Here is a 22,536-nt window from a genome sequence, read left to right as displayed (position 1 = left end):
TTCCATGGGAAACTGATTAAAGAGAGATTTATTCATGTGAATGGCCCAAACAGCAAAGAATGAGGCAATGGGGGATTTGTTTAAGCCATCTGGATGAAGTCAGGTAAGGGAAGTGGCTGAGGAAATTAAGGAGAACCCTCAAGAACCAACAAAAAGTTACCTGAGCCATGTGCAGACAGGTAAGATGGAGTAAGCCACTGCACTACCAGAAGTGGAAACTATTGCACAACACAAACTAGTTCATCCTTGCTGGTATTAATTCTGGACAATCACTGACATAGAAGGAAAGCTTGATTGTACATGCTGCAGATAGTGAAAATTCAGTGTGGTAGATCAAGCCTTTACATTGCATTCTAATGCCATAGTGAACATTCAGAGAGTTCAGAAGCAACAGCAGTTGCATATCACTGATGTGACCATAAGGGTGGAACAAACTGAACACAAATTAATCAACCTTGATGAACATGTGAATAGTAGATTTGCTGGAGAAGGTAGAGGGGGAAGTATAAATGCTTTTGTACAAAAACTGCTGGCTGTATGATTTACAATACTTGTGGATGAAATTAAGATCAAGCAGGCACACTTGCTATTTGCATATGCATCTAAATGTGAAAATGGAAGACTTAGCAGGTGATCATAAGGCTTGCTTTTTATGAATTCAAAGAAAGAGTGCTGTTAAACATTTGGAAGTTGGGTAAGAGATTTTTTTTTTTTTTTTACGGAGAGCCCAGGGTGTTCATCCAGCAAGACTATTGTAGGGAAACAAGTGGAAAAAGATCTTGGTTTCTGCTCATAATGCAAGCTTGAAGGAGGCACAGTTGAATTTTAAAATCATATATCCAGCATACCTTAATATATATTCCCCCTTGGTAAAAAGACTTTTGTAGAACCAGAGGAAGGACCTAAAGAAGCAAATAGCTGAGCCTGGGACAGTCAGAAGAGGCAGTCAACTCAGCGTGCTCCCAAGGAGTCCAGTGCTACCAAAGCAGGGTAAAAAGGCCCAGTGCATTTTCCATTATTTTAACAAATATGTTTGCAAATAGACAAATACTTAAAAATAATAAAAACAAAATAATAATTGGGCATATGTCAGTTACAGATGGTTATAATTGTGGACTAGCAGTACATATTGCTGGACCTTTCAGTTGAATGAAGGGACGTGTAGTAATGGGGATGACCTGGTACTATGTGTCTGATCATTGTAGTAAATTTCATTTTGATAAAGTTTTTTGTAAGTGAATTTATAATAGAAAGTAACATTATACCATGTTCTGTAGTGTGGGTTGATTGTATGATTGACTATATAAGGCTTCCTATGGTAAGGAATGAGTATATCTGTGGTCCCTCCCTGAACGTTCCATAGATTTTACTCATGGTGGACTGTCTGCCTACAGGATTTAAGGGTTTGGTACACCTTGGAAGGCAGCGTACAGAAGTTTAATGTGCTAAAGCATTATTTGAATATCCTTGATGTATATACTTCTTTGCAATGTTTTGTTTTAAATGCAATTTTTTAAATGTGTTTTGGCACCATGTGCAGAACCCTACATTTTACCTTCAACTCAGAATAAGGAGATTTTTATAAATGATACTAAAGGGTTAAATGTAGCAGTACAATGGGATGAGGACAAATCTGATACTTCTGCTGGGCAAACAAATAGAAGTACTGAGGATTTTTGTCAAAAGACAGTAAATGTGAATAATGACAATGATTAGTTTTTTTTTTTACACATGAAAAGTTTAAATGACTATGTGAAATCGGGGAATGCATTGTAATAATTGGAAAAACCTATCCCCTCAAATGGCTCTGTTGCAAGAGACACACAACTAAGAAAGTGAATAAAAAGCTTCACAAACGGGGGTTTCAAGAAGTATAACTTCAAGTGAAGGCACAGGGATAAACGGGGTCGGGGGTTGCTATTCTATTAAACCACGGATGGGGATAGGAAGGGGCATTATTTAGTAGTGAAAATCAGAACGAACTCTTGTGCCTACTAACAGCAGGCAACTTTTATAGATCGCCAGAGACAACATTGCAGGAATTAAAATAAGTGTGTGTGTAGCCAGCTACTTAGTTGGCAGGAAGGAATAGTAATATAAGCAGGAGCTTTTTATTTTACTACAAGATTTAGAGATGTTCAAGGAGGGCCCAAGTCCTTCAGGATTATGCAAGTGGGGAAATATTTTAGTTCTTTAATGGGATTATTGGAATGTGAAGAAGGAATAGGTAAGACTACCCCCACATATCTATTAATCCTAAGGCCTTTAAGAGATTTCCAAGCGTAAACAGAATATACATTATAAAATAACATGCACACATGATCAAGGACTGAGAGGGAAAGCCAGCTGTGTCATTAGACCATGAACTAATGAAGACTGCACTACAGTTAACATATAGGAAAGTGTACAAACCTTGGAGATTCTGTTTATATTATGCTTTCACCTCAGGATTTGACAAAAAGTACTAAAGCAAAGTAAGGAAGGTCTTTCAAGAATAGGAGGGGAGATTAAAGGATGGGAAAAGAGGAAAGAATGTATGGAGAGACCAATTATTAGGATTTGCCAGGAAAAAAAGGGAATATGAACAACTGTTCCTGAAGGAATGGCAGGACAGGAATGGCAGGATTAGCTCAGACAGCATTTGGAAAGGAAGGCCAATAGGGAGATGGGACTAGAGGAAAAAGTTCTTGAAACTCAGAAAGATGTTCACTCTCTGTCAGACAGTGAAGGATTATTTAAAGTTAAGGTTAAGGGCACAGAAAATTTGGCACTAAGGTTGAGAGAAGCTAAAGCTGAGAGATGGTTCCATGTGTTTATTAATATATGGTACACAGCAAATAAATGGGGGCCCTTCAGTAATTCCTGATAGCTTTGTAAGATTCTGTAGGGCTCTATGCAAAGAAGAAAGGAAGAATTATTTGACCCAGGAGGAGTTAACATGTTTTGCGGAGAAATAAACTTGCAGAGGGTGACTTAGGCAAAGGCTACAGAAAGAGGCCGATAACAGAAGAGGACACCTCATACAAATTCCCAGTGGGAATTCACTGTGATCCTAGTAGAGCTATAATAAATTACGGGGAGATTGCAGGATAGACCCTTGGGATGTTCCTTTGACCTGAAAAGGGGCTATTATTTCTTCCATTTTGAAACCAGTGAAAGAGACTACAGAAGTGAATTCCTACATACTGATCTTGGTCTTAAATTATAAAATCTTGATGTTGATTTTGGCTAGTAGATTAGCAACAGTGATCCCTCACTGGATCCATTCTGATCAGTTTGGTAGACAGATGTCTGACAATATAGTGATGACATTAATTGTGGTACAGGAAGCTATTCAAACAGGCAAATCCACAATGATAGTAATCATAGATGCTGAAAAAAAATTTGATAGGGTCCAATGGGCTTACTTTTTTAGGGTAATGTTGGACACAGGTCTTTCAGAGAAGTTGGTAAATTTATTAAACACGCTGTACCAATGAGTCTACATCAGAGTAAAGTTTAATGCAAAGTTATCTCTCTTACACTTCTAATTTCAAGGGGCGTGAGATGGGGATGCCTACTCACCTTTATTTGCACTTTATCTAGAACCCCTGGTGTTGAAGTTGCAGGGATCAGAATTGGGGGAGATGCAGAATGGGAGCAGAAGAAATAAAATTGGCATTGTATGTAGATTTATTTATTTGTTTATCACAGGATAATTTTATTGATCCACCTTAGAAATCCAGAAATGCAGGTGGAGCTTCTATTTAATATATTTAAGGAATTTTGGTAATATTTCAAATTACAAGTTGAATATAGGCATCTGTGATATAATTGCTTTGAACTTAACCCTTCCTGTACGTTTCGAGATAAATACCCTTTCTAGGGCATAGGAACATTAGTTATTTGTCTGTTACTATATCAGAAAATTTGGGGAGTGTGATAAAGACATCATAATACAAGTTAAAGAAAAAATAAAAGCAAAATTAAAAAAAGATAAACGATTCTTGACCTTTTGTTAGATCAAAATGTACAACCAATCCAGATGTTTTTATTGCCTGAGGTACTCTCTTGCTTCCAAATACTCCCAGTGGATCCATGTAAACTTTTTTTTAGAGATGTGAATAATGCAGTGAGAGATTTTGTGTGGGGGAGAGGGAAAAACTAGGGTCTTTCTGGAAATTATGCATTTATCAAGAGATATGGGTGGGCCCAAACTGATAGCATACTAGAGAGCTGCACAGCTAAGAATTTTTTTTTTGTTTATGCCTCTGTCAGGATTGTGAGGCTAAATAGGAATCTATTTGCCTGAATGCTTTGGTTAACGAAGGCATGGATCACAATACATTGCTATGGTTAGAAAATAATAAAGTTAAATGTTTGGGTTGAAATAAGTAACAGGCATGCTTGGAACATAAATGCACAGAAACTATATGCAGTGCATTGTTACTATGTCCCCAATAAAGTAGGAGTGCAAAATTTGAAGAGACACTTTCAGTTACTAAGCTGGATAGATAAATATGTGAATGATTGGCTTTAAAAAGATGTACAAGTCTTCATTACTTGGGATAACTTCAAAAATATAGCAAAAGTAGATAATTAGCATTATTTGGTATATGGGGAGGGCTTAGGGAAAGCTATTTAAGAGTAAAGAGGTCATACAACAGTCAGATTCATTTCCATGGCAGTTATTTATGGAAGATATTTGGAACCAAAAACTTAAGAACAAGTGATTGATCTTTAGGTTGTATAAAATAATACAGAACACAAAACGGAATTAGAATAAGAGTGCAACAAAAATGGTAAAGAACATTAAAGGTATGTTTTTTTGGAGAGGAAATGGTATAACATTTATAATGGCATGAAAGCAGTTAAGGTTAGGAAATTTCAGATTTTTGTTTTCTGGTGGAAGTGCCTACTTAGGTTTTTATTTTTTTTATACCCATAGAAGTTGAATAAAATGTTCCTGAATTTGCGTAATGTATGCTGGCTGTTTGAAGCAGGGGAATTTGGAAAATTAGTGCATATTTAAGTTGGAAAGCTAATGCAAAAATTATACAGCAGATTGTGGCCAGAATGGTGGACTTTATCAACACCCGTGTATTTTCTGGCGGTACCTGAAAGAGGTACTTGAAACAGAGGGGAAGATTCTTGATTTCCCAGCTAGGAAAAAAAAACTATTACTAAAAAATGGAAATGCAAAGCCCCACCATCAAGTAAAAAAGCATTAGATCTAATGAGAGTAATTGCTATGCAAGAAGAGATAGTTTTAGGGCATGGAAAAAAGCAGATACAATTCCAAATGGAATAAATGTTTGGCACTTAATTCACACTTATATTTTTAAATGTTCACTAATAATTTTAACTGCCACACACCGTCAAGTATTATAATATTTGTAATAATGTTACTTTTGTATTGACTTTAAATGTTTAAAGTTATTAATATAATTTTTTCAAGAAGTACAAAAGACAATGTGATTTGGAGGTGATGGAATTTCCATCCTGCGTTTGTAGAAAGCCTTATGCATTGCTGAGTTGGTAAAAAGAAAAAACAATAAAAGTTATAACTGAAAAAAAGGGACAGAAAGTGTTCCAAGTCCTTTTTAATGAGCAGTCAGTTGGCTTCCTGTGAAATTGTACAGTAATGTTTGTAGTGAGAAGCAATGTAATAAAACAGTAGAATTTGTTTTGTTTTTCATTGTATGCAATGGTGAAAATTTATTGTAGACCAGCAGTCCATATTTAAGATTGTATGTGTATATATATTGTTTTATTTTGAATGGAGGTAGCAGTACAGTGCCACGGAACAGGAAATGTACCCTTTTCCGAATGTAGTGCGATCTTGGAGTTGGTATATTTAATTAGCAGAGGGTGTGGAGGGTATGGCGTGAATTACCCTCCGGCCAAAACATTAAAAATAGAATTTTTTATTTATTTATTTTTTTAAGGTTTGAAGTTCCAAAACTTCGATCATATGGTCTTGGTCATATGAAGTTCGAAGTTTTGGAACTTTGATAATCTGACATAGATCCATATACATTATAGGAGTCCGGTGTTGTGCCAAAATGCTAGGTGGTTGACATTTGTTTAATCAACCACATTTGGTTGACAAATGCAGAGGGTTGACAAGTGTGCTAGATTAACAATGTCAGGTAGGGGAATATTCCCTTTCCTCCGGGATTGTGCAGTCTTAACAGTTAGTATATATATATATATATATATATATATATATATATATATATATATATATAATCAGCAAGAGGTGTGTGTGTGTGTGGGGGGGGGCTTGTCCCCCTGCAAAAAGTTATATGCGAGTGTTTGAAATTTGAATGCACCAGGGTTCTTTCTTGGCATATGTGTAGTAAAGTGTCAACATTTGCATTGTCGACCTTTTGTGGTCAGCATTCCTGCCATCAACCTTGTTGATTTGTTGACATAGACATATGTAGATATAGATAGATTATATATGTGTGCATGTGTATATATGGGTGTCTATTGAAATTATTGAACATTCACTTTATTGTACATGTGACTGCCGACAGAAACTCATCGAATGTCAGGTTATCGTAAAGCTGACATTTTATCAAAACCAGCATTAGAGTAACTGGACAAGATACTGCCATAGTCCTGAACAACTTAATGAAAATGGAGCAGCAGTTGTGACCCAAGAGAGTAACACACTGATTAAGACAAGCAAAACATCAAGTGCAAATGCCAATCATCCCTTCTTGCAAAAATAATAGCATTAAGTGTCAGATGTGCAAGAAACTGACCAGAGCAGAATTTTTGAATTGAGACATTGAAAACTCCTAATACTCTCTCTCTGCGCACTATACAACTTTGATAATCTGACATAGATCCATATACATTATAGGAGTCCGGTGTTGTGCCAAAATGCTAGGTGGTTGACATCTGTTTAATCAACCACATTTGGTTGACAAATGCAGAGGGTTGACAAGCGTGTTAGATTAACAATGTCAGGCAGGGGAATATTCCCTTTCCTCCGGGATTGTGCAGTCTTAACAGTTAGTATATATATATATATATATATATATATATATATATATATATATATATATATATATATATATATATATATATATAAAAAATATAATCAGCAAGAGGTGTGGGGGGGGGGGGGGCTTGTCCCCCTGCAAAAAGTTTGAAGACAGCAGCAAAGTAACACACAGCTTAATCCTTACAATTGAAGTTTCATGTAGATTACTAACAGAAAATCTGGAAAGAAATATTCACTCTTCCTCAGTATGCTGATTTATGTCTTACTTTCTACTTACCTTTTAGGAATTTCAGGTATTCTTGCAAGAAGACAGGCACAAACATCCTCTGTACAGTTCTGCTGTTGAACATCTGGAAACAGCACATAGCACAAATCTCCTTTCCTTTGTGCAGTCGTTTATTGGAATTGCCTGTGCCATGCTTCCTTGACATTTTGGGGAATGGAGGAAGAACCTCTTGTAGGCATTTCATATACCTTACCAAATAAATAGTATTCCTCAAAGTAGCGCAAGAGTGGCTTTGTTTCATTGGGGAAATTTAGGGCATATTAGTTGATAAGCAACACCTTTTATCACTTGAATCAAGAAAGCATAATGCTAGCAGTTGTTTACACAGGGACTGAAATGACATAGAGGAATTACATTGTGCAGCTAATCTGCAATGCTGGACTTTTCTCCATAAATACTATGAGAAATGAAAATGGCACACTTTAACCTCCACATTAGACACAATTTACACATCTAATCGCAATGGGTTCAAAGTCACAAAGAAGGCATTTAACTGATATGGGCAGCCAGTACTGGCATATGCTTCAGAAACAAACTCCATCATATATTATATGCTTTGTAAGACTTAGATGTCCTCAAATACACAAATGGTAGAGCCTTTCTCCATAGTACATCAACAAACCTAGGTATACTGTACATTTGCTGACAACCTGTAAACTTGTGTAAGTATGCCCCATCCACAAATTACCAGAATATAAATCAACTATATTCAGTGTAGCAGTATCATATGGGGTTTTAGATAAAAATGACCTGCACAGTTATACTTTGCAAGGAATCTGTCTTAGGATCCCTGATGTGTGTTTTACATTGCTGTCATTTTACCACTTGAGTCGAGATTTTTTTTGGCTTGGAAGTTGTACTGCTACTTCCAATAGTGTTTAATAAAGTGCATTTTCAAATAGTATGGGGGATTCAAGACACTTATTAGCTCTAAGTTTTAGATCAGACATTACCTCACATTTTCACACTTTAATTGGATCAAGTACATGACTGTGTATATTATTTTTTAGTAATGTCTTACCTGCAGTAGTACTAGATGTTACTACTAACCCTTTGGAATGACCTTGCATCTTACAACAGCAGCACCAGTGCTTTTTCCCTTTAGACTCACAGTGACACGTATAGAGATATCCATTTAAGTTTAGCATATCCCTGAGATTTAATGGTCCAGTGCAAACTCCCTCTGGCACCCAGGGCATTGTTATGCATGTCAGTAATGTGGGCAGCAATTGCTACACTTTAACTTTCAGTTTCTCAACACTTTATATGTGTGGGAGTGTCACAGAATCTTAATTACTGGCATACTTCATCTTACAGTATTTTGTTGCACAAGTTTGTTGTTGGAACAACCAAAATTTTTTGCAATAAAGTGTAGAGGTGCTGTAAACATACAATAAAGTAACTGTTCAATAATGTCAGTCACACACGTGTGTGTGTGTGTGTGTGTGTGTGTGTGTGTGTGTGTGTGTGTGTGTGTGTGTGTGTGTGTGTATATATATATATATATATATATATATATATATATATATAGAGAGAGAGAGAGAGAGCAGAGTAGATAGAAGGATTTCTCAAGCTATAGATAGATAGAAATAGATAAGACGGATACCAAAACCAAAAGTTAAAAAGGTTAGAAAGACAACCCATTCAGTAAAAACTGCAAGAAAGACCCAGCCAAGCTAGAGTCTTTACTGCATAATACCTTAAGCCTCCTGTAGTGGAGGTCCACAGGATATATGCACATGACCCCTTAAGGACGAACAGTGTTTCAGCTGCATGACTTCTAAATGTCCATGACATTTACTGTTTAACTCTTTATGAGTACATCCCAGCCAGTAAAGCCAAGCCCTTCTAGCTGTAGACATGCATGTTGTGGCTCTTTTAGTGACATCATCAGTATAGCATAAGTGGTCTGTTTAGCTGTACTTTAGAAACACAGTGCTTAAAATCAAGGCTGATATCCATAAACATTATCCTGCAAAATATCCCAAAATAACATCCAAACTAAGGGGTAAAAAAGATCACAAAGACAAACCATTCAGTAAAAACTGCAAGGAAGAACCAGTTAAGCTAGGGTCTTTATTGTATAATACCTTAAACCTCCTGTAGTGGAGACCAATGAGATATATGCAGCTGAACTCTTAAGGGCATACAGTATTTCAGCTACATGGCTTCTGAATGCCCACAATGTTTTACTTTTTAAGTCTTTATTGGTACATTCAGGTCCATAAAGCCAAACCTCACTAGCTGTACAAGTGCATGATCCTTGTAGAAGTCAACCACCCCAACAAAAAACAAGTAACATTTAAAAAGTACTAAATCAGAAAACAAGATTAAACTGCACTCAAACCAGCTGCATTGGGACAGGGAATTAGCTTATAGCTACTAGAATCTCTGAAGCAGACTAATTGGAATCCTTTATTAAGGTCTGCTTTTCAGTCTTAACCAACAACAGATCATCAACTGAAATTATTCCAGGAGTAGACTGTTCCATGAAGTAGGGGCCAGCTTATTGAAAACATAATAGAGTTAGCACTTCTCCAGTCTTTCATAAATGGTAAATACCCAGGAATTCTAAGTGTACAGTAAGTGTACAGTAAACATTCTGCATTGAGCATGTTAGCCCAGCTGTATAACTAACCAAGAATGGTGTAAACTTGATGAAACTGTATGTGTGTGTGGGGGGGGGATCACGTCAAATCAAGAAATATCAAAGTAGAAGTTTTTTACAGCTCAAACGTAATTAAGGTAAATGTAAAAGTTCAGTGAATCGTTCAGTAAATGATTCCAATGCATTCTTGCATAGCCAAAGGATCAAGTAATGGATAAAATATGCTATCATAAGACTCATGTGAAAAATGAGTACATACAATTTTGACTACTAAATATAGACAAAAAACACACTAAATGCTGAATAATAGATTCTGACAGATAACATAAAATATGCACTAAAAAGTAAACTAAAAGAAAATGCCAAAACTATCCAGTAAACTGTTTCACTGCACTGTCAAATAGTCAGTGAAGCAAGTAATAAGTAGAAGACTCTTGGATGTGGTATACTTATGAGTTTATGCAACTACATTCCCTGAACAGCTTTAGTGTGGAAATTTAATGCTGCTGTGAGTTTCACCACAATGGATAGTACTATGTAAGCTGGCAGTGCACGTGTGGGGGGCTCTCCTTTTCTTGTCTATGGTGTGATTTTTGGAGTTGGTATATATAATTTTAGGGTTGCAGGGGGGGCTTGCCTCCCTGTTAAAATATTTTTTTGCTTTTTTTTTTGGTTTACCATTTTCAGCATGTGATTTATGATGAATTGTGAGAAAAAACTGTGCTTCACATTCATGTAGGGGGGAAACCTTGGATGCCAACAAGCATGCTTGGGAGAGTAGGGCACAATCCGCCTACTTTGTAGCACATAGATATCATCACCCCCCACTCAGTTCACTTGACTCACCCCAGAGAATGAATGGACCATATGGCTTTTGCTCCAGAGGGTGAAGGGGTACATCAACTTCTGGAAGATACAGACAAAATAGTCAAATGAAGGGGAATGGGCCTGAAAAGAAATAGCAATACAAATTCTGTGGTGATTGTCATAAGGAAGTATAATCCCTGACTGTAGGATTATCTTCCTGACATCATAAACACAAATGGTGGTGCAGCCAAATATACCACAGATGAGAAGAAGATTGCTGTACAAGGTATCTGGGCTTCTTCCAGGGTCACTCCACCTCCACCTTTGGTTAAAAATCTCCTGAGTCTTTGGCTTGTCTGCTGATAAATTTTCTTGCTGCACTGACCAAAGTCAAACTGGCATATCAAAAGCCAGTGGAAAGTGGAAAAGAGAGAATGTGAGCAGAACATGATAATATTAAAGCAAGACTGCTAAATAAATATTTCTGCTCAGTGTCTGAAAGAATTACCAAACCAGTCAGCAGAACAGTGCAGAATAAGGGAGTTGGTCTTACTGATATTTTGCAAGAGAATGGGGATCTGAGAGAATACTACATACTACATACCACATTAGACAACATTAGAACTTCTTCAAGAAGGTTTATTGCAGCAGACATGTTACTTTCACACCTTCCCTAACCCAGCTACCTTTATGGAGTCTTAATCCATGAGGGGGATTTGAGTTTCTTCAGATAACCCTCATCACACTCCTTCTGTTGGGGATTCAATTCATTCCAGTCTGAGGTGGATGGGTCCATTATATGGAGACAGAAAGAGCTACATGAGATGGGCTGACACTGTTCCTTATGTAACAAAGTTGCTGGCTTAATCTTGTCATAATATAGTCACACTGGGTAATGACTTCTAGACAAAATGGAGATAGTTGCTTACGCCTGCAATAGTAAAGGCCTTAAACTTGCAGATTAGGAAATGCTGTTGAAGAGCTGTTTTTATGAGGAGTACCTTGTATAATATTTGCTCTCATGCTTTCCACCCTTAATTTAATGTACAGTAGATCACAATTCTTGCACATTAGCCCTATTCATAATTATAAGTATGCTCTAAGTTCTTTACTTTAAAAGTTTCCAGCTCATTCTAAGAAAAGATTGTTCAATACAGCTGTAATCAAAGAAACCATTGGAAATTGCAGGGTGAAACATCTAAAGGCTCATTTTTATTGTCTCATTTAAAATATTTCTTAGTAAATATTTCAGTTTCTGTGTCACAAGTGATAATTCAGTAAAGGTGATTAAAAATTATTTCAGTTGTCATCTGGCCTATAAAAAAAATTACCCAGACAGAAACGCACCAACTGTACATACACTTAAAAAAGGCAAGAACCATCATTAATAAAAGAGTACAGTGATATATTTTCTTGTATGTAACAGTAGATGAGAAATAAGTACAGTATTTGCTTTGCATATATAGTCATTGTAAAGAACATAACAGCATTGCAAATAACGGCCAGATGTACATTTGAGAAAAAAATATTATTTACGTATATTTCATCAGAATATTAATCTAGGTGTCAAGGATAATGTTAAAGAGTTGCACAATAGTTGGGGAGGTGTTACCAAGTAAAAACTGAAGGGATGAAAAAATTATTACGAAGTGATTTAAGTTTGTAGGAAAGTAAAAGAGATGTTATACTGGTTTTAAATGCTGGGGTTAGCATAAAAAGTAAAAGGATAGAGAAAAGAAACGAAAGGTAAAGAGTATTTTTTGAAATGGGTATATTTGAAATTTTGTTGCAGTATTGTGCTGTGTTCAATGTTATATACAGCAGCAAATGCTATTGTTTGTTAATTAATGTTGTAGTAGTGATGTAAATGTTTGAGTATATCATTCTGTCTTAATGTCATTTGTTACAGAGTTCCTGATTTTGGATACATAGACTGAATATGAAGAATTTTCTGCATGGTTGTTCAATTTATTTATTCACTGGGGATGTTTTTGTTTAGATCATAGGGCTCTCAGTGGATTATATAGTTGGACAATTTCCTGGATTGTGGGGTATTTGTGTGGCTCGTAAATTATATTGTGGATAACTTTGAGTTGTGTAAAAGTTAGATAGTTTTGTAAAGTTAACCAGTTCAATTCAGTCAGAATCATTTGGCAGTATGTGCTGTTGCTTAGATGGTTGTCAATTTTGTTAATTTTTGTAAGTTTCATTATAAAAAAAAACACTTTCAGATAACATCTTATTCCTCTACCTGTAGTAATAACCTTGCCACAGCATATGGATAGATTGAAAATACACTCTCACGTGCAGCAGCCTTACAAAGAACCCTGCTGTCCATCAGGAAATAAAAGCCACAGGCATAAATGTTTGCATGTGTGCATTTTTTATTTTTACTATATGATTAGCCAAGAGAACAAATTAAAAATGCTGAAAGCAGTTTAATTGTACTAAAGTAGTAACAAAACAGCAGAGCAAGACAGTGCAATTCCCATCACCTGTTGCTGCCATATTTACAACCTTCATCATTAAGACATTGTTACAGAAATGTCCGAGTTGTAATTTTACCTCAGTTGGGTCACAGTCGCTATACTTCTGTATAGACAGAAGTGAAAATCCCACAGAAACACGCATGGCACAGAAGTGCTGGTAGTAAATACTTTAATCCTGCTTTTCTTAAAAAAGAAATATCTTTATTAAATTATTATGTATGACATGGGCAATCATGCATTTTATAAATGAAAACAAACCATATTGACATCTTTTCAATTGTAAATATTATACATCACGTATAATCTTCTATACAGTCATTGTCAAACATTACATAGCTCTTTCAGTTTCTGCCTTCCTTTAAACCTCATTTCTCTTCCAAAACATTATTCTGCATGTATTATTCCCATAATTCCCATTTTGCTATGTAATTTGCTCCAACTCTTTTCTAAAGCTCATACTTCCAATTCTTTTGTCTCTGTCTTCACTGATTCTAGTAAACTTGGTTTAAACTTTAATTTCCATTTTCTAGTAATTGCTTTTTTGGCAACCACCAGATTTAAATTCAGTAAGGCTTTACTATGTCTAGGCAGTTCTGATTCTGTATCACAGCTAAAAAAACATTTCTTTAATTACACCAATTTGATCAACCAGTATTTCTGATAAAGTAATCTGCGGGGAATTTTTAAAGTCTGCCAACTCATTATAGTCCCAGAAAATATGTTCCTAGTTACCTCTCATCCCCATCTCCAACATTTGCAGTCTACCTGAGGAAAACTTCCTTGGAGTCTGCTTGGGGTATAAAAATAACTATGCAAGCAATTCTACGAAAAGATCATAAATCTTCTATACTTTGCTGCATATTTGGGAGCCATACATATATCCTTTCATTGTTTCTTTATGAAATTTGTATCCAGTCTCCTCAGTCCTTTCTAACCTTCCCTGATTGATTCCTATAGTTTATCATGCAATATTTTATATGCCTACTAATTATCACTTTTTTAACAGCAGCCTCTGTTTTAGATTCTACAAAAAACTCTACCAGTGCTGACCTTTCTTTTTCTTTGCTTATACTATGATATCAGTCCTTGATAGGAAAGACAGTCTCTAGACTGCAATCCAAATAAATTCTTGGCCTCTCCCCCATCCTGTTATTAACATTCCCTCTCTAATTATTTGCTGCCAATACCTCAGTCCCTATATCAGTTTTCTCCTATAAATTCCAGCCTCCTCTTGCCTACTTTCAGTATCCCTAATTGCAGTAATCCTTAGTGATATAATCTCCTTTCTCCATCCCTGTGTTGGCTTAGTTCTTGGAATACTTTAATCTACTTTATGAATATAGTACTTTGTATGGTTATTGTTATTGTTATTGTTATTCTCCTTAAGGATCTGCATCCAAAATCCAAGTCTGTCCTTGTTTCCCCCTGTTTCATCACCATCTTACCTTTCCACTTTGAATTATAGCTTTTTGATAGTGCTACGTGTAGGAGCCTTAACTGTATAACTCTGAAAAACTCAATCAAATCAGGTAATTCCAAACCACTTTGTTCTATTGGAAGGATCAGCTTATCCCAGGTTACTCTTGCCCCCTTCACCTCCCAGAGAAAATCCTTCAAGTCTTTATTAATTGTTATCAACAACTTCTCCTCTGGCTGATAAAAATATGCCTGAATAAAAATATACCTGACCTGTGTATAAAACTAACAGGACAAAAACATTTTCACTGCTTCTATGTTGCTATCCATTTCCATAAAACAGAGCATCCAATTCCTCAGGTTTTGTATTATCTTTTGTTTAGTCTCCTCCCATATATCCTTAGCTGCCATAACAGAATTCTTTTTAATACATACTTCTAAATAGTTCCTTTTATCATGCCCCCATAAATATGAGTATTGCTGAACCAATCTGTATGCTTGTACATAGTTTACAGTGATTGCCTTTGTTTTATATTCATTAATTTTGTATTCCAAAAAGACTTGAAACTGTCTCAGAATGTTCCACAACACAGAAATGTCATCTTCTAGTTTTATCAGGTATAAACTAATATTTGCAAATAAAGCCAACTTTTCTTGACTACCATACTAATTAGGTTTACTAAAAAAATTCTGATAAATAGTAGGTAGGGTAATGACTTGCTCAGAAAAAAAGGTCGGCAATTTAAAAAGCATGCACTTAATACAACAACAGCGGTTATGTCGATAATTCGAGTTTGACATTATCGACATTACCCAACTTACCTTGATATCTGGAGATTTCCTACAAACATTTTGGAGTGGGGCAAGCTCCCTCTGCGCCCCTCACATCCCCCCGCTAATTCTATATTCCAACTCCGAGATTGCACTACAGTGAGGAAAAGGGTTCATTCCCAATCCCAACTGTAGTGAAATCTCCAATGCAGTTGTAAACATTACTGACAAACACGAATGCAAGCTATGTCTTGACCTCTTCAGAGGCAACAAAAAAACTCCACTCAGCATTTTAAACTTTTGGACTTATACCCTCAACGATATGAACGACAATAAAGTAACTTTCCACCTGTTGATAGTAAACCTACTAATTGTATCCTTGAATTTCTGAGTTCTTATTTTCCTTGCCAGTGTTTCTAAATATAACACAAATAAAGGGGAAAGAGGACACCCCTGCCTGGTTCCTCTGTCCAAACAGATCTCATCAGAGAGGACCCCCACTTTAATTTTCACCTCCAATCCCTCATATATCCTAATCAGCCTTATAATTTTATCAGGGAATGCAAATGCTTCCATTGCCCTACACATAAAATCTCAGCTTTCTCTGTTGAATGCTTTCTCTGCATCAAGACATACCAACAGCGGTGGTATCTTCTTATATTCTGATTCTTTCTGGATCATTATTGTTCTGTTATGTTATCAAATGTTTGTCTCCCCTCCACAAAACCACATTGATCCATGTCGATCAATTTTGACATCTCCCAGAATTCAATAAACTAATTTTTCCATGCAGGAACAGTGTAGCTGCTCCTGCATAGATGGCCACCGAGCGTTCCAGTAAACTAGTGTTTTGAAGTGCACGAGCCTGCCTACACTGTTCCTGCACGGAAACCAGTGCAGAATGCTTATTACCTCATTTTCTGGTGAAAACCATGCAAATGAGGTGAATTAGTGATTCAGCAAGCAGGCAGGTATCCGTGCAAGAACAGTGTTAGTGTCAGAAATGTATTTGGCTACTAGCCAAATACATTTCTGAAAATAAAACGGAGGCATGACATCTCCAAAAGAAGCATGTATTATACTCTTTAGGCATGCCTGTGGCCAAATATATGGCCGTTGGCATGGAAAAGTGCTTAATTTTTATAAAAATCAAAGTTTTTTTTTTTGGCCGATCTCGGCTGTTTAAGCATAGGGTAGCGGGGTGCAAACGAGATTATGCCGGAAAAAAATGTGAAAACTCAATTTTAAGGGAAATCTGCATTTTCCCATTACCGTCTATGGCATGCAGAATCAAAACAATACCAGGGAACAGTGGTTGTCAAGGGGAAAGGCTCTGGGGTAGTGCAGTAACTATGGATTAAGGCAGTGGGGTATGTAAATGAGGGGAAATTTACTGAATCAGAAAAATCTTCTAAGTGCCAAGCTGCACCTAACCATGTAGGTGCTATAGCATGATCGTGTAAGTAGGAAAGGCAGCAGACATGAAAAGGGGGTGTGTCATGCTTGGTGTAAGCACATTGGAGTGCCACAACTCCCAGATAAGCTTAGCTAACCACAGCTAAACAAGGGTGTGTGTCTGAGGCTGTATTGACTTATTCCATGAAATGAAGAGTATGTTTACATCCAGGGAGGGCCATTTCTTTATGTTTACATTAGCTAAATGTGTATTTGTGGTGCGCACCAGGTCTAAAATGAACAAAAAAAAATGGGAATAGCAGGACTGTGTACATATGGGCGCCGGGTTTGCGCAGCGCACCTTGGGGCTTAAAAGGGGAGGAAATGAGAAGGGAAAAATGGAAAATAGTAGAATAAAAACAATCCAGAGCAAGTTACATAGCTAGCAGGTGGAATGCATCATAGTCAGCCAATCATACAGGCAGCATCTGCAGCATAACAGTATAAACCATGGAAGCACCTTACAGTCTATTTTTTTCCCACAAACTCTGCACCGTTGGTGTACACATTCGGGGGAATTTTAATTGGAAAAATGTTAGGGGCTGCTTTTGCTTTGATCCATCAGTATGTGCTACAGGCTGAGGAAGGAGAGGAGGATAATGCTGACAACCGCCACAGACCGATGAGGAGGAGAAGAGTGGTCAGACGCAGTGTAACTTACCTGGGGCTACATGATGTGGAGGTAGCAGAATGCTACAGGGTGGACCGAGACCTACTTCAGCAAATCACTGAGCTGTGCTGGCCTCAACTCAGACCTAGAGCCCCGAAGACTCTCTGCTGATATTGGTGCTGACCTACGTCCATGTGGCTGACTTCCATCTCCTACCACCCACTCTAGCACAGATGTGCCACAGTCAAGGATTGCCAAGGTCTCACCCCACCATCTATTCATGACCTCAGTATTTCAGTGTGTGGCCTCTACAAGGCCACATATGTCGCCACATAAACCAGGAAGAGTTGCATCCACCACCCTGAGTATTTGTCTGGTGTTGCATTCACTACGCAGCAGTCCTTCTGCGAGCATCCCTATCCGCCTGTGTGGGACCTCACCTGCACTCACACCTGCTGTAGTCACCACACTAGCCTGTTCCATGCCACCACCTGACAACTGTCCATCTGTAGCTGCTGGGACAAGGCATGTGTGGGCCTTGTGACTGTGTACAGGGACATTGTGGATGAGTGTGGGATGCCAACCGATGGCACAGATTCAGCCCCTGACAACACCTGTGCCTGAATATGACCATCATCATTTCCAGAGTCTGCAGAGACACTGACATAAATACTGAGTGGGAGGGACTGCAACCACCATGACCACCTGTGGAGGAAAAGACAACATATGTAAATTGATACCTGCACTATATCATTTGCTGCTGTACACGCATGCACACACACACACACACACACACACACACACACACACACACACACACACACACATACAGGTGAGGTGGCAGACAGGCATTATACAGGCCTCACAAAAGCCAACTGGTGACATTCACAACACAGTCAAACCACTACATACACACCCTGGACAGGCCCTCAACATCATGCAGTGTAGCCCTTTCCATTTCCTGTTACAAATTATATACACCTCTGTGATATGTGAATAGTGTTAGTAGGTGATGGGCCTTCAAGTAGCACACACTGCAGCCATGTACACATGATTGTTGTTCACCTGTATAGCACAGTGGCAACTCCTACAGAACATACCTCTCAACTGTGTAGAGTGTCACTGAATGTCTACATGTGTGGCTTATATTTCTGGTTATTTCGTTATAAGTCCTGTATTTGTCTGACACATTACTGGGATGACATGAGGACTGGTGTCACTATTTAATGACATATTTTGAGTTTTACACTTCAAAACCTGCAGTACATGTATGTTACAACAGAACCAGTTACACTAACAACCTTCTAAGATTACAGTGGATATTATAAGTGTAGATACCCCTGTTAACATGCCAGGTTTGTCTGATATATAACATGAGACCACAGAAATCCTGTGATAACATTTCCCACCTTTAATGTGACCTATAACCTGTGCAATCCAATTGAAGAACAAACACATCGGTTAGGAGTAACATGTAGAAGTTGAAATACATACAATAGGCTGGTTGCATGACTGTGCACACCCTTAAACTAATACTTTGTTAAAGCACCTTTTGATTTCATAACAGCAGTCAATCCTCTTAGGAAGGTGTGTATTAGCATGGCACATCTCAGCTTAGCAATATTTGTACACTCTCCCTTGCAGAAGCCCTCCAAGTCTGTCGGATTGAGAGGGCATCACTTCTGCACATGCCTCTTCAGAGCACCCCACAGATTCTCTATTGGATGTATGTGTGGACTGTGGCTGGGCCCTTCCAAAATGTTGATTGTCTTCTGGTGAAGACATTCGTTTATGGATTTTGATGTATGGTATGTGTCAGTGTTGTGTGGAAAGGTGTAAGTCCTCCCCATCCACAGCTTTCTAGCAGATACATGATGATTTTGGGCCAGAAGGGACTGGTATTTTGAACTCTTTCTAATACCCTCCACCTTGGCTACAGGCCACTTCCAGCTTATGAACAGGAAACCCAAAGCAGGACACTGCCGTCATCATGCTTCACCATGGGGATGGTGTTCTTTTGGTGATGCACATTGTTGTTCTTTTGCGAAACAAACCTTTTGATATTGTGGCCAAAAAGTGCAACCTTGGTCTCATTATACCATAACACATTTTCCCACATGCTAGTGGGGAACCTGATGTATTTTCTTGAGAAATCCGCCAGACCTGGATGTTGTTCTGTTTGTGAGAAGGCTTCCATCTTCCAAACCTACCCCATAGGCCAGACATTTGGGGAATACAGGAGATTGTTGTCACATGTAGTACACAACCAGTACTTGCCAGTGATTTCTGCAACTCCTGTAGTGTTGCTGTAGGTCTCCTGACAGCTTCCTTGACCAATTTGTGTCTTGTCTTTTCCACACATTTGGAGGGATGTCCAGTTCTTTGCAATGTCACTGTTGCCCCATATTTCCACCATCATGTGATGACTGTCTTCACGGTGTTCCATGGTATATCCAATGCTGTGGAAATGTGTGTGTACCCTTCTCTGGGCTGATACCTTTCACAAATGAGATCCCTTTGCTGCTTTGTAAGCTGCATGTGAACTATGGCTGTTGCTGTAGCCGGAAACTGAGTAAATTTAGGATTATCCTGGTAGGACAGCTGACCATTATTTGCTTTAAAATCAAAGAGTCTTTATAATTGATGGCAGGTGTGTACCCAAGAAGACGTAATGCTGGAATAATATCGAAAGCTGCTTCAACACAGTATTAGCTTCAGCCTGTGCACATGTATGCATTTAGATTCTTGTAAGTTTTTTGTGTCATAATTGTTCCCCTAACAGATTTGTTTGCTTACAATTGGATTGTACAGGTTATAGGTCACATGAAATGTTGGAAGGGTTCAGAATTGCCCTCATTTTTGTATTTCACAAATATCTAGCATTCTAACAGGTGTGTGTACACCAATTAATATGCACTGTATAACACGAATTTATAAAATATGTCCTTAGTTTTGGGCCTTCGTCCCCCCATTTTGTCAGTCTTTGTCCAGATTTCCTGCAATGACAGGTTGTGAGGTATGCTACAGATATGTGACATCTCCTGCAAATAGGCCCCTGTGATGACCACTGTAATGCAATGCAGTTAACACCACCACAAGTGAGCATTCAGATATTGCAAAATAGCTGAGAGTAACAGTTGTGTGCATGGTCACATGCATGACATTAACATTCCTGGAGTACTGGTGAGCCACAACAGGAAAATCCCATGCTCACTGGCTTCAGGCTGCTGTCCCACATGTAGACCAGAGGTACCTATGTAGTTATGGGGGAGAGGTATTGTCAGCAGACTCATATTTGGCATTGGTACAAGATGAATGCAATGTGTCTGCACAGGTACAGTACAAGCTATGATAGTACACAATTTGCTGTCCCTTGCCATAGATGTGTGCACTTGTGGGCATTACTAAACCCCACCCACAAATGCAGTTTGAACTGACATATGCATCTAGATATTCTATTGAAGACTGTATGACTGCTATGTGATTAAATTGATGTGCACTGTAGCCTTACCTGGACGCTCCTCCCCTGTTGTCTGGGTGCCACCCACCTCCATGACTGTTGTTTCATGTGTTGTTGTGTGAGGACTGCCCCAAGGTTGGCAAGGAGCTCCTCCACTGGTGTAAGTGGGGCCTGTGTAGCAAGACCCTCACCTGTGGCGGAAAGGTCCCTGGCTACGGCAACAGCCCTTTGCCGGGCACAACATATCAGGTCAGTTGCCTGATGCCTGACCTGATCATATGTGCAACCATGGTGGCCCAAGATGTTCACTCTGTGAAGAAGGTCATCCCACAGGGCATTCCACTCCCGCAGATTTTGTTGGCTCCAAATGAACAGTACTGCATGGTGCTGTATTATTGCTTCTGTAATGGCTGCATTTTCCTCTGCAGTGTATGCCGGCTGACACTGCATGGCATCTGGAAGACAAATAGGGAAACACATCACAGGACCTCAGACATTGCCCAGAGTTATTTACAGAACCAGCACATCAATATTGCCTATCACGAGTCACCACTTACAACCATATCATACCCCTGTCATCTGTAAGCACAGTATGAACCTGTATTGCCCTCCTGGTCCTGATGTTTCATGTTACCCCCAATGAGGGCCAGTGCAGTGCATAAACCACCATTCATCATTCACATTTGTGTAGAGGGATGACAGTGGCTGTCTTCTTGCATATGGGATATCAATGGTGCTCAGGCATTGCTTACATACAGTGTGTACTGGAGCTGGAAGCATATGCCTGAGTTCATGTAGGATGCAGAGAGGAATGTTCTCAGGTCCCATGGAGAATTGCTTTTGTTGACTTTGATTAGGCAGTATGCACCTACTCCCTAGTGATGAGGGGAGGGGTGCAGGTGCTGTGCATATCCACCTACACTGATGGTGAGCCAGGGGATGATGTTTGTCCTAAACCTGTCTGCAGCAGGTTGGCTATAGCTATGGTCTGTGTGTATGTGGTATGACTGACCACCACTACAGGGTTGGTTGGGTTGTTGTCTCTGAGATTGCAGACATGTGAAGACAGCCTTGTGATTGCCCTTGGTGGATATGTTCAATTTGTACTCATAGTTAGCCTTACAGTAATCCACCTGTGACCTTACACACTCATTCAGACAAAGGTTGTCTCGCTGCCAAGTTGATGCCTACTCTGACCTGTACAGCTAATATAGTGACCAACTATGTGGTTTGTGTATTGCTGCTGTCTAGCAAAGGGGATTACTCTACTTTGGTGGAAACAGGTTTTACAGGTAAGGTATTGCTGAGTGCATACAGCTATGTCGGTGGTTATATGGCTGTTTGTAGTAGGCATGGACACCAGGTTATAACACAGTTGGACACCTCTATACTTTCACCCTGATAATCATGCTTATTCAAGGTACCCATGTCTGTGTCAGGGCAGTGCAACAACCAGTAGCTGTAGAAATCTAACTCTGTTGGATGCACACAAACTGAGATTAAACACATGTACAACATGTACAGCTTATTTACCTGACATTTTGCATCCCAAGTCTGTTGTTATGAGGCAGCCAGGTACACCTACTCATACATAGATGTGCACAGGTAATACCTGATATACATTTCTGTTCTATGTC

General features: G+C 38.5%; 1 protein-coding gene across 1 annotated transcript in view; it reads left to right on the top strand.

Annotated features, from left to right (window-relative positions):
• LOC122810694 (histidine triad nucleotide-binding protein 3-like) overlaps positions 1-22,536 on the top strand; it is a 169,218-nt gene that overhangs the window by 50,880 nt on the left and 95,802 nt on the right. The window lies entirely within an intron of this gene.

Source organism: Protopterus annectens, chromosome 1.part1 (genome assembly GCF_019279795.1).
Source record: "Protopterus annectens isolate FY-2018-M chromosome 1.part1, PAN1.0, whole genome shotgun sequence".
Taxonomy (NCBI): domain Eukaryota; kingdom Metazoa; phylum Chordata; order Ceratodontiformes; family Protopteridae; genus Protopterus; species Protopterus annectens.
Note: the sequence above shows the minus strand (reverse complement) of the source record. Positions and strands in the feature narration are given on the sequence as shown.